We start from the raw sequence: 13,874 nt of genomic DNA, 5'->3' as shown, positions 1-13,874 counted from the left end.
GCCTCTTAGCAATAAAATGCCTTTAAATGAGAGTGGTGATGGCAGACCCTACTTTGTATAACTTGTTCACATGTAGTCTATCAATACTGGGTTTTTGAGAAAGGACAATTTAAAGCTCGAAAGACCCTTCTTGGTCCTGTGTATCTAGAAAAAGAGCACACAGCCCACGGGGTTTCTTCTCATCAATCTCCATGCCAGATGAGAATTTCCCAAACTGTTTTTCAAATCAGGGCAAGGGGGAAAGAGCAGGGCAGGGAATCCTTGGCTGCAACAGCCAGCTCCAAAGAATTCAGTGTGCTGGGAACCACAGCCAGGTGGGTGCGACTGCCTGCGCCCTCGCAGCAGAGCCAGAGAACAAAGATGAAGGGTGAGGAAATTAGAGAGATTCTTAAAGTGACTTCCCAGGAGGACTCGCAGGCCAGCCACACCCAATCCCTTCATCTTGGTAAATAACTCAGCAAAGCGGCACATGGCTTTAGCTGAGTCCCTGCAGGACCTCTCCCACAGAGTTGGGGATTTCTCCCTCATTGCTGCTACTTGCAACTTCCCAGACCCACGCTTGCCTGCAGGCGAAGTGTGTGCTTTCCCCAAGTCACGGCATGTTTATCAGAAGACGAACAAACAAACAGCAAATAGCTCTTGGAGGGTTTTCCCTATTTCCTGGCAGCAGCAGGAGAGCAGCTGTTGTACGGTTAAACTGGGGATTTGGCCTTTTTAATGCAGTTTTTAAAGTTTTTAGTAAAAATCCTACTTTCTGTCTATCTCCGATGGTTAAATTGAAATTTGACTTCTTCCAAGATGGGCTTTCTGGAAAGGGACTATAAATAAGCCTGGCCCATGCAACCATCCAGCAGACATTCATTGATTTATTCTCCCAGCCTGTACTGAGCACCCGCAACAAGCAAAGGCACTGAATGGAGCTTCATAGATAAACCATGCTGTCTCTACCCTGAAGGAAACGAACAATGATACTCATATGACACAGACAAGGGGCACTGATGAACCAGTTACTATGTGTCAAGATTAATAACTGCTTTAGTTTGTTATTTCATTTAGTGTTCACAATGGTGAAGTAGTATATGCTCCATTTTATAGATGAGAAAACTAAGGCCTGGAAAAAGTAACTTAACCGTGGTTACACAGCTGTACCCAATTTAAAGTCTTCTCTTGAGGGTTTCATATGGAGCTTGACATTACAGCTTTACGAGCTGGAGTGAGAGGTAAGAAAGACATAAAAATCGATTTACTCTAACCCGTGTGATGTCTTAGGAAAGAGATTATATGTTTGCTAATAACTAAATGTAAATATGATAGAACAAGTGTCATAAGAGAGATGACATGTGGAGAGAAGTAAGGGCAAGGAGGGGTTGTTTTTGTTTAGTTGCTAAGTTGTGTCTGACTCTTTGTGACCCCATGGACTGTAGCCCGCCAGGCTCCTCTGTCCATGAGATTCTCCAACAAGAATACTGGAGTGGGTTGCCATTTCCTTCTCCAGGGGATCTTCTTGAACCAGGGATCTAACCTGCATCTCCTGCATCGGCAGGCAGATTCTTTACCACTGAGCCACCAGGGAAGCCCTGCAAGGAGGGGAGGATGTGGGAATCATGAAGACTTTTAAAAGATGCATGACTTGAGCTGGGTTTGCTTGAAGATGCGCAGGAATGTGACAGACTTGCAAGCAAGTTCTGCCCAAATAGAAAAAAAAAACGAAGGTGTGCTGGGAAAAAGCGTAAGGAGTGTTTGGGGGAAAGTGAATGACCGTGTGTGGTGAGCGTCAGCTGTGAGTAGGAAAGTGGTGGGTGGAAAGGTTAGATCTGGTGTGGATGTAATGTAATGGGATTCACATTTCCAGGGCTGTGCTTTAGAGAGCTGTATTTATACAAGGTCTCGCAGTACTTCTCAAGCTTCAGTGTGTATCATGATCACCTGCAGAGCTTTGAAAACACATGGGCCCCACTAAAAGTTCCAGAGCAACAGGGACTCTCGCAAGCTACAGTAAAATGTGGAAAATGGTGCAATCATTTTTGAAACCTGGGACTATGTGCTGAAGCTGAGCATACACATTCCCAGCAATTCCACTCCTAAGTACATACCTAGCAGAAAGCTGTGTACCAAGAGACGTGCAAAAGGATGCTTAGAGCAACACTGTTTGTACTCACTTAAACTGAAAACAACCCAAAAGCCACCTTACTGCAGAAGGGATAAAAAAACTGTGGTTTATATAAAATGGAATTCTGTACAACAATAAAAAAGAACAAACTGCAGCTAACTTCCAACAAATCAGAAGTATGATGTTGAGCAAAATAAGCCAGACCCTGAAGAGTGCTCTATGTTCTATGATTCTCGCCACATAAAGTTCAAGATCAGACACATCTAGTTCATGGTGATAAATGGTAGACTAGTGGTGACCCAGAGGGGATTCAGGACGAGGGGGACCTGGGAGAGACAGCTGGGCTGCTGGTAATGTTCTCTGTCTTTATCTGGAGGGACATCACATCAGTATGTTTGTTTCTAAGAACTCCATTAAGCTGTACATTTATTATTTTGCACTTTTCTCTAAATGCTGTACTACAATAAAATTTCTTTTACTTATTAAAAAAGAAAAAAAGCATAGGTCCCAAACCATAAGATTCTGATTAAATCGCTCTGGGATGGGGCCTGGGCACCGGCAGTTTTTAAAAACTCGCTGAGTGAACTTGACATGCGACCCGGCTTAAAAATTGCTGATGTAGAGCAAGGACTGGAGCAAAAGAAAAAAAAGTTAAGAAATTATTCAAGACTTCGCACACTTGAGTGATTTTAAGAATCACCTGAAATGCTTGTTAAAAAATAAATTCCCAGGTCCCTCCCCTGCTGACTCTGATTCAGTAGGTTGGAGACGGGATCAAGGAATCTGTCTGTTTGACAACCTCTCCGATGTGGTTAGTTAGGGCTCTAAATTAGGGTCAGGTGGCGGCAGTGGGAAGGAAGATCAGGTTATGCCAAGCAAAATAAAACTGGAAAAGATTAAATTTTCAACACTACTTACACTTGCTTTTATACACTTCCAGCTTAAAACCCACCAAAACAACCAAATTTGAGTATGCTTTATTAAACTGACATCTTTAACCTAAGGTGGTTTTACTTTGACTCACAGTGTGTAAACTTTAATTTAGTCATTTACTTTTGTTTCTAACTGAATCATGAGAGCAAGAGATTTCAGAAGCCTCAGAGGTACCATTTGGTTTTGGGGTAGATCTGCTGTAAAGAGTGGGTTTAATAACATCCCATGGTAAAGTCTCACTTTTTAGCCTAATTAAAAAAAAAACAAAACCTTTAGTTGTATTCTCAAAGAACTTGAAAATTCTGCTTATGTCCTTCAAAGCTTGAAATATGCAGTAACACAAGTACCATACTTCCCTCAGTAATAAGAATCATGATTAAATAAAAGATGGAATAACTTTTTTCTCTTGAAGACAGGCAAAGTGGAACTTAAAGAAACTTTCCTCCATCTGTTAAGGCAATGAAAGAAGATAGAAAATCACATATAATTGCGATGCATTCTTAAACCTTAACTCATTTGATCACATTCTGGGCTAGAAAGTTATACACTGACCTCAGAGACTGAATGACATAATATATATATATATGTTCGTTAAGCATCAGGGAGAGAGAACGTGATGCTAATGGCAAGATCACTTGGTGAGAGTCAGGAGACTGGGAGATGTGAGGCTTCAATTTATACCTGTGTGATAGGGGGTGCGTGGAAGCAGTTTTTATTTATTTATTTTTTCTTTAAAAAAAAATAAATTTATTTATTTTAATTGAAGGCTGATTACTTTACCATATTGTAGGGGTTTTTGCCATACATTGACACGAATCAGCCATGGAAGCAGGAGACTTAGACCAGGAGACTAGAGCTTTTACAGAGACACTTGTAAGGTTCTACAGATGTTTAATATTAATACTTTTCTTGTTAAAAATATGCCTTTATTTAAAATTTATAAGAAAAACAAAATGTACACTAAATAGGTTAGTAGTAAATTTTTAGATATGGACCCCACCAACCTGCGCTCTCAGGTTAACTCCTCCTGGAGCTTCTCCATAAACGTGTGTGTAAACGGCACACTGGTAGGTGTGTCACTCACAGGGAAGCTTTTCATCTGCTCTGGTCTTTTCCTTTTCTTTTCAACCCAGGACTACATTAGTATAAAGGCTATGATTACATAAAATCTTCAGTTCTACTGGATGAGAGTACAGATGTTACCACCCTCTCCTTGTTCCTATATGATGCGGTCACAGAACCAAACAAAGTAGATCTATTGCTCCATAACATGGCTTGATGGAGAAGGCAATGGCACCCCACTCCAGTACTGTTGCCTGGAAAATCCCATGGATGGAGGAGCCTGGTAGGATGCAGTCCATGGGGTCGCTAAAAGTCAGCCATGACTGAGCGACTTCACTTTCACTTTTCACTTTCATGCATTGGAGAAGGAACTGGCAACCCACTCCAGTGTTCTTGCCTGGAGAATCCCAGGGACGGGGGAACCTGGTGGGCTGCTGTCTATGGGGTCGCACAGAGTCAGACACGACTGAAGCAACTTAGCAGCAGCAGCAGCATTAATTTTATTAGGATGAGGCTTTTAAATTAGACCTTTCAGAGTTATCTGTAGATGTATCAGTAGTGATACTGGAATTTATTCTTTTGCACTAAAGTTTTCTGACTGATATAAATTGTTGAAATAATAGTCAAATAAAATAAAAAATTACTCCTATTTCTGCCTTATGTATATCCATTAAAGTTTATCAACTTGGAAATCTTGCTAATATTTTAAATAAACTGAATAGCACAGTTTACATTTACAAGACTAACATACTTACAACCTCATTAGTGGTTGTAATGAGATAAAACATTAGTGATGAATCAAAACAGGATTTGGCTTCAACATGCAAAGTAAAATTAATTTTTCTGTCTAAAAATTGTGAGTAGAAAGATGGCTTCCATATTAGTCTGCTCAGGCTGCTGTAACAAAATATCAGAGAGTGGGTGACTTAGACACCAGAAATTTTTGTTCCCACAGTCGAGGAGACTAGAAGTTCAAGACCGGGGAGCCAGCAGGGTCAGTTCTAGGGAGGACTCAGTCCTTGGTTGTAAAAGGCCATCTTCTCACCGTTCCTTACATGGGGAGAGAGGCCAGGCTCTCAGCTGTCTCTTCCTACAAGCATGCTAACCGTACTGGAGAAGAGCCCCACCCTAATGACCTCACTGAGTCTTTATGACATCCTGACAGCCCCTACCTCCAAACACAGTCATACTGGGGCTTAGGGCTTCAACATATCAATATGGGGGGACACAATGCAGTCCACAGCAGCCCCTGAGGTATCTGATCTTTTACGAAATAACACTATTGGACAACTCGTATGAGACGTTATAAGATACATTTATTTTTCTCCAAACAATACAGTTTTTAAACTAGCTGGGAAAATTGTTCATTGAGTTCTCCAAAGTGATTACTCACCAATTAGGCAAGTAAATTAGCTTTGACACAAAAATTTACTATCACTACTTTTTTCTTGTTTGGTTGTGCTGCACATTATTCACAATAGCCAAAAGGTGGAAACAACCCAAGTGGCCACCGACAGATGAATGAAGAAACAAAGCATGAACTCTACACGGTGGAATATTATTCAGCCACAGGAAGGAATGAAATCCTGATACTCAACATAGACGAACTGGGAAAAGTCATGCTTCATGGAATAAGTCAGACACAAAGAGACAAATACTGTATGATTTCACTAATATGTGGTACCTAGAATAGTCAAACACACAGAGACAGAGAGCAAAACAATGGTTATCAGTGGCTGGAGGAGGGCAGAATGGAGAATTATTTTTTAATGGGTAAAATGTTTCATTTTGGGAAGATGCAGACAAGGAGCTGGATGCTGGTAATAGTTTTATAACAATGTGAATATAGTTAATACCACGGAACTGTAACTTAAAATAGTTAAAATGGTAAATTTTAGGTTACTTATATCTTACCACCAAAAGAAGATTTCTCAATTTAAAAAGTGGTTAGAATAGCAAATTTTATGTTATGCATATTTTACTATAAAAAAGAGAATATTAAAACCCCCCTAGACTTGGTTTCAAGATGAGAGGACTTCTAAGGGCCCTTCTAATTATGAAATTTTTTGAGAGACATCATGATAACAAGGAGAAAAGAGAATCTAGCTGAGGAATAGGATCCTAACTCCGTGTTCTGAATTAAGAGTGTAACTTTACCTTTCAAGTGATTATAAATGGACCAAGAAGTTCTAGCAATGATAGCAAATTCAAATGCCTCCAGAGGCCAGGCAGGAAACGTAAGCAGGTGAAGCCAGGCAGCTGGGGATGGTGGTAAATCTGAGGCCACATGCCCTGACTAAAGAGAGCAGCTGTACCTCCGCCCTGGCGAACTGTCTCTCTGTTGGAATGTGGCTGCAGTATTGGAAGGACTTTCCATTTTTAAGTGAAACTGAATCGAGACTTTTTTGTTAAATGTTGGCATCTAATTAAAAATACATATTTTTTAACACAGCAGACCAAAGAAAACATATCTGCAGGCCAAGCATGTCTAGTCAGCTGACCACTAGTTTGTGATCTCTTTCAAAGCATAAAGATTGGACCAGAATACAAAAGAAGGGAAGGAAGTATCGCCAACCAGACCCTCACCAACGTTTAAAGTTGGCTTACAGTTCATGACATAAATCTTTCTAATCCTTGTTTAAAAGCACTAGTGGGTATTGAATATTATTTTAATTAGGTGTCATTTAAAATAGTCTAGTTTTTGGACTTCCCTGGTGGCTCAGTGGTAAAGAATCTGACTGCCAATGCAGGAGACATGGGTTCGATCCCTGGTCCAGGAAGAACCCACATGCCATGGAGCAACCAAGCCCATGCACTGCAACTCCTAAGCCTGTGCTCTAGAGCCTGGGAGCAGCAACTACTGAGCCCATGCACCACAGCTACTGAAGCCCAGGCACCCAGAGCCTGTGCTCTGCAACGAGAGAAGCCACCCCAATCAGAAGCCCGAACACCACAGCTAGAGAGTAGCCCCTGCTCTCTGCAGCTAGAGAAAACCTGCACACAGCAACCAAGATCCAGCATGGTCAAAAATAAATAAACAGAAGACGTTATAATACAGTATAGCTTTGAATGGGTTCAGTTGCTACTGGGGTACTTTGAACATGATGTTTTAGTGTGTTGCATATATGAGATGGTCAATAAGTAGCAGCTACTATTATTTTAAATCGTCTCCTACACAATATTGAAAAGTCAGATATGAAAAGCAGATATTTGAAACCAACCCTACCCCCTAATAAAAGAGGTGATAATGTAAACCATTCAATACTCTATCCTCTGTCTAGTGACTGGGAAATGGTGAACCTTCATGTTAAATAACAAATCACTTACATATGTTAGGTGTCAGGAATAGCCTCATAAAGGTTACAATTTAATAAAAGAAATGTACATTAAGTTAAGGATCATGCAAAAAAAATTTAGTCAGAAACTATAATACAGGATGACTCAAAAATTACAGGATGATTTGAAAAGAGTAATGAAGTCATCTAATTCAGATGAGGAAGGGTCACAGAGAAGCCCCCTTTAAGGAGCTGACCTTTAAACTGAGACCTAAAAGGATAAAGAGAGGTCAGCAACCTAAGCGGGCCGAGGAGGCTTGGGTGGGAGAGGAGGAGGTGACAAAAGCATTCCAGAAATGCTTATGTGACGTGTGTGACAGCCCCCAATGACCAGAATAGAAAAAGAGGGGAAATTAAATAGAGGAAAAGATGAAAGTTACTGGAGGGAGAGAGGGGACCGATTCGAGGCGACATCAGTGTTCTCTCTGGAGAAAAGGTTCTGAAGAAGGAAGTAAAAATGAAAAAAGAAGAAAGTTAGGAATAGAGAAGAAATAAGTAAAACGGGAGCTAGGAAACAGGAACTTGAGGTTGAAGAAATTATTTCCTGGCCGTCTTGGGCTCCTGGGGAAAATGACGAGAGGTGAAGAACTAGTGGGAGCAAGGGGAGAGAATGGGCAAGAGGAGGCCTCAGAGTAAAGAGGTCACACTTCACTTTGTGTTTGTTTACAAAATTTCAAAAGCAGCAAATGCTCTTTAATATTTCAAACAAGACAGCCACCCCACTCCTGCAGTAAGCACCCTTAATCCTCACAGAATGGCTCTATAGTGGTGAGGATGAGGATTAGTGACAAGCATAATCAAGTGGAAGTTTGATGCAATTACACAGAGAAGTCAGACCAGAAGCTTCATCTCAGCCTAAAACGTCTGCGTGTTCACTTGAGATCACTAAATCTACCATACCGTTCGATATTTTAGGGAAAAAGTAACAGGTTTTTATCATATGGTCATCAAGACCTACTGCAATTCCCCCGATTCCGGGAATGTGAACTCCTTTTATAAAAGCAGGGATTTTTTTGTCCCCCCTAATCTCTGATTGGGCTTCCCTTGTGGCTCAGCTGGTCAAGAATCTGCCTGTAATGTGGGAGACCTGGGTTTGATCCCTGGGTTGGGAAGATCCCCTGGAGAAGGGAAAGGCTATCTACTCTAGTATTCTTGGGCTTCTCTTGTGGCTCAGCTGGTCAAGAATCTGCCTGCAATGCGGGAGACCTGGGTTCGATCCCTGGGTTGGGAAGATCCCCTGGAGAAGGGAAAGGCTACCCACTCCAATATATAGTCCATGGTGTTGCAAAGAGTTGGACACGACTGAGCGACTTTCACGTTCACTTTCAATCTCTGATTATCAGACCACAAACTCCATGAGAGCAAGAATTTCTGTCTAATCCCATGCACTGCTGATCGTTGTTTAGTCACTAAGTTATGTCTTTCGCAACTCCAGGGACTGCAGCCCACCATACATAATTTTTTTTAGTGAATAAATACACCTAGACAATGAAGACAAAACCTCAGCAAATCCAGAGTAAAACCTAAAAGGTGAAAGGGAAAATAAAAGGAAAGGAAAAAAGGAGGGGAGTGATAAAATTGGAAATATTTCAGCTTCTGGCATTCATTTTCGACTCTTCTCTCCCATACGCTACACTCACAATAAATCTGCAAGTCCTGTCAAACCAACTCCTTAAATAACTTTTCATCCCCACAGCCACTTCCTGTTTGATTACAATTGTCTCCTGTCTGGTCTCTGGCTTCAGTCTTACTATCCACCTTCCATTCTGTTTTCCATGCTTGTGCCTGTGTCAGAAGTGAAAATATCACACAAATCGGTAGAGTGCTACCATGTTTAGGAGAAAGCATGAAGTTCAGAGGACACAGAGCCCTTTGATACTGGGGGAGGCACATGTTCAGTCAGTCTAACAGCTGTTAAGAATGTGGCCTTGGTGAATGAAATTAGGCCAGTGGCAGCAACACGGCTGGACCCAGAGATTATCATAGTGAGGGAAGTCCGTCAGAAAAGGGAAAAACAAATACCATATGATATCACTTATATGTGCAATCTCAAATCTGACACAAACGAACTTATGTATGAAACAGACTCACAGACACAGAAAACAAACTTCTGATTACCAAAGGGGAAAGGGAGGGGGGAGGGATAAATTAGAAGTTTGGGATTAGCAGATATAAACAACCTTACAAAAAACAGATGAACAAGATCCTATTGTATAGAACAGGGAACTATATTCAATATCTTATAATAAAGATAAAATAAACATAATGGAAAACAGTATGTATATATGTATACCTGAATCACTTTGCTGTACATCAGAAATTAAGGCAACATTGTAAATCAACTACAATTCAATAAAAAAAAAAATGTGGCCTTTGTGAAGACTGAAGTTTGAATATGAGCTGTGCTACTTACAAACCGTATAGCCTGTGCAAGTCACTTAACTTCTCTTAGTTTCTTTAGGAGAAACGGGATAATAATCACACCAACTCAAGTTTGTCGTGTGAATGAAATAAATGAATACGTGAGCAGAATTTCTGTTCAGTGGCTGGCACAATAAGCATTCAGCATCATTTTCTGTTGCCACATAGTACTTCTTACCACTTCCCAAAGGAACCATGGTGTTTCATGTTATATTTTCAAAACTGCGAGAGTTTTCTGTTTAAAATGTACTCCTTTGCTCAATAGCCTTCTACTAGTCCAAGATCCAGCCTCATTCTCTTTACAGCTTCTCCAGCGTCCGCAGGAAGGACTATTTCTCTCCTGTGCGGTCACTGACTCTTATACAGACTTCAATGATCACTTACGCTGCATGGAGACTACTTCTAGGCTGCTCTGTTTCTTCTCCCGGAACGCGAGCTCCTTGAGGGCAAGCATTATCATTTACTTATCTGTATTTCCAGCATCTTACACACCCTCCAGTAGAGAACACCTTTACATTAAAAACACAATACTGTCTCTAGTCAGTTTTCTCTGGCTTCTCTGGCATTCCTTGATCACACACTTTTAGGTGTGTGACCTAGACCAGTTATTTAAATTTCAAAAATCTCAGCTTCGTTTTCTGTGCAGAGGAGATAATGAAAGTATCTACTTAATACATAGGATTAAAAAATGAGATAATCTACGTAATAAATATTAACTGTTGTTATTATCAATATTTTTATTTCTGATACTATATTTTATATGTCTAGAAATTCCATTTAGATCTTCCTAATATCTTTCATTTATCTCCTAGTCATATTCATGTTTTCCTTTACACACTTGAGTACATCTGTACGACTTAACTGTTTAACGGTCCTAGGTAGCTAGTCCCCCATTTCTGTCATTTCTGAGTCTGTGTTTCTACTGATTTGTTTTTTCTCCCCGTTATGCGTCATATCTTCCTGCTTCCTGTACTTTCTAGTTGGATGCCAGACTTTGTGAATTTTATGTTGTAGAGTGCTGGATTTTGTTGAATTCCTTTAAGGAGTATTGAATTTTGTTTTGGTGTGCAGTTACTTGCAGATCAGCCCGATGCTTACTTAAGTGGCTGAGGACTCAATCCAATGCCATGTGTGGTTTGAGGTTTCTCCACTCCAACTGGTAGAAGTGTGAACTAGCCCTGTGAACATGCCAGGAATCGTCTTGCCTACTGTTTTCCGGTCGGTCTTTTTCCAACCCACACGTGCATAGTTTGTAGCCAAAGACTCGAATACCTCCTTGCATCTTTGGAGCTAAGTGAGCAACATACTCCTCTCTAGTACTTGGCCCTGCAAATGCTGGCCACCGCGGCCTCCCTAAACCCCAGCCCTCGTCTCCTCAACTCAGTAAGACCCTCGTGATCTCCCTGTACTGTCACTTGGCAACTGCCTCTCAGAGACCACAGTTCCACATTGATTGTTGGTCCAGTGTCTGAAACAGTTGTTACAGACATTTTGTCTGATTTTCTAGTTGTTTATAGCAGGAGGACACTTCCTGTAGCATCATTATTTTATTAAAGAAAACATATATATTCCTTGGTAAAATCACAAAGCTCAAAACTAAATTCTCATAAACTGTGAAAATCAACTGTGGACAAAAGCTCTTTGAGCCAATATCCCTAAACAGAAGTAAAGATTTACTTCAGGGGAATTTCAGTCTTTGCCAGACGTGGAAAATTTAGATTAATCTTTCTGTATTGAAAGAAATACCAAAGTGAGAAGTCAAATTTTGAAGGCTCATTACATTTGAGTAGATCTTTTTGCTTCCCAGAGTCTAAAGTTGTCTAGATAGCAAGAGATTCACTACAGTTTTCATGAGGTTATTTGACTTCCAAACCTAGGGAGATGAGCGCCATTCGGGACTCAGTCATGCAGGAATGCCACTGCAGCTCCGTGCTTGCTAAAACCCGGGATGAAACTTTCCTTGCCAGAAGGGGTCAGGTCCTTACTTTTCTACAGGTGGCTTCACTTTTAGATATGTTAGGCTGGAACTCTGCGCTTCTCTTGCTACCTCCCAGAAGAGTTAGTTTCCTCTCAATGATGCTAAAATATGTACATGATGTTCTAAGGAAGTCATCTGCAGGAGAACAATATAATAGCAGCTCCATTGAGTAGGCGTCTGGTACTTGGCATTCTAATTGAAAAAATGGGGCTTAATAAATACTTTCCTTTGGAACCATGCCTCTGAGTGTTTTTGCTCATTCTGGATGAAAACTGGGGACTGACACATTCTGGGACAGAATGATGTTCTACAGTTTCCTGGAAGAAACTGAGACTATATTAAAACTATTTAACCAAAGACCTGAGGGTCACCTAGACATAAATGCTGTCTTTGGTGTTTAAGAAATCAGAGACTAATTAAGAAGCATGACAATAGATATCCAGCATAAAATCTAGGTCCTTTTGGTAGCACAGGAGAAATAAGGAGAATCTGGGGTTGCTTCTTTTCAGCAGCTGAATGAATCATTCCTTGATGCTGCTGCTGCTGCTAAGTTGCTTCAGTTGTGTCCGACTCTGTGCGACCCCATAGACGGCAGCCCACCAGGCTCCTCTGTCCCTGGGATTCTCTAGGGAAGGATACTGGAGTGGGTTGCCATTTCCTTCTCCAATGCATGAAAGTGAAAAGTGAAAGTGAAGTTGCTCAGTCGTGTCCGACTCTTAGCGACCTCATGGACTGTAGCCCACCAGGCTCCTCCGTCCATGGGATTTTCCAGGCAAGAGTACTGGAGTGGGGTGCCATTTCCTTCTCCAAATTTCTTGGTGGTTCTGTGGTAAGCTAATCGGCCTGCAATACAGGAGACTTGGGTTTGATCCCTGGGTCGAGAAGATCCCCTGGAGGAGGGACTGGCAACCCACTCCAGTATTCTTGCCCGGAGAATCCCACGGACAGAGGAGCCTGGTGGGCTACAGTCTCTGGGGTCCCAAAGAGTTGGACACGACTGAAGCAACTGAGCATGCACGCACACAAAAAAGATAAAGAAAAGGACACCTGCATATAGTCCACTGCTCCATGGATCCATAAATCATGAGAAGAATTAAGGATATCCAAGGACTGTTTTCCATAGTTATATTCATGTGCTATTTCACAGAAACCAACTCTAGCTATATGCACCATTCTTCAATATAGTGAGTATTCAATATATATTTGCTGACTGGTTAAGGGACAGAGAAGGAATTAGGAAAGATAGGTTCTGGAAAGATAGGAAAGATGAAATAGTACAAAATTCACTGATACACTCATAGCTCCCAGCTTATGTGGAGATCAATGAGATAGTGTTTCCGATCTAGTTCACTTAAAATTTCGTTCACATGGATTTTTGCCAGCTGGTCATTTGTAAGGAAGATGATGCTATTCTCAGTACACTGGCACGAGAGTGTAACTGAGATGGATGATCTCTAGAGTTACATGTCAATAGCAGAAATAGAGGTCCCCTGGTGGCTTAGACGGTAAAGCATCTGTCTATCAATGCGGGAGACCTGGGTTCGATCCCTGGGTTGGGAAGATTCCCTGGAGAAGGAAATGGCAACCCACTCTAGTACTCTTGCCTAGAAAATCCCATGGACGGAGAAGCCTGGTGCAGGCTACTGTCCATGGGGTCGCAAAGAGTACCAGTAGAAATAGAGTACCAGTAAATCTGAGTTCTATTTCTATCTTTGCTACTGTGAAATCATTTTGCAAGTTATACAATTTTGCACTTTATATAATGGGGACAATAATATCTACCTTATCTATTTCTTAGGATAGTGAAATGATCTAATAAGAAAACAGGCAGAAAGAGTTTTAGCAAAAAAGTTTCAGTGTCTATATATAAAATAGCAATAACATCAATTAGATCGGGGTAGGAAATCTTGCAAATTCAGTAAAAGCAGGGAGCATACCTATTCACTTACTATAACCCCAGAGCCAGGCACATGGCAAGTTTACCAGAAATACTTGTTGAATGAATGAGGAAATCGTTTTGGCCTTCCTCTCTACT

General features: G+C 41.1%; 1 protein-coding gene across 3 annotated transcripts in view; it reads right to left on the bottom strand.

Annotated features, from left to right (window-relative positions):
* The window catches only part of CSTPP1 (centriolar satellite-associated tubulin polyglutamylase complex regulator 1), a 210,219-nt gene that overhangs the window by 107,374 nt on the left and 88,971 nt on the right, over positions 1-13,874 (bottom strand). The gene's annotated exons all lie outside the window — the stretch shown is intronic.

Source organism: Bubalus kerabau, chromosome 15 (genome assembly GCF_029407905.1).
Source record: "Bubalus kerabau isolate K-KA32 ecotype Philippines breed swamp buffalo chromosome 15, PCC_UOA_SB_1v2, whole genome shotgun sequence".
Lineage (NCBI taxonomy): Eukaryota > Metazoa > Chordata > Mammalia > Artiodactyla > Bovidae > Bubalus > Bubalus kerabau.
The sequence above is the reverse complement of the archived record's forward strand: the minus strand, read 5'-3'. Positions and strand labels throughout refer to the sequence as shown.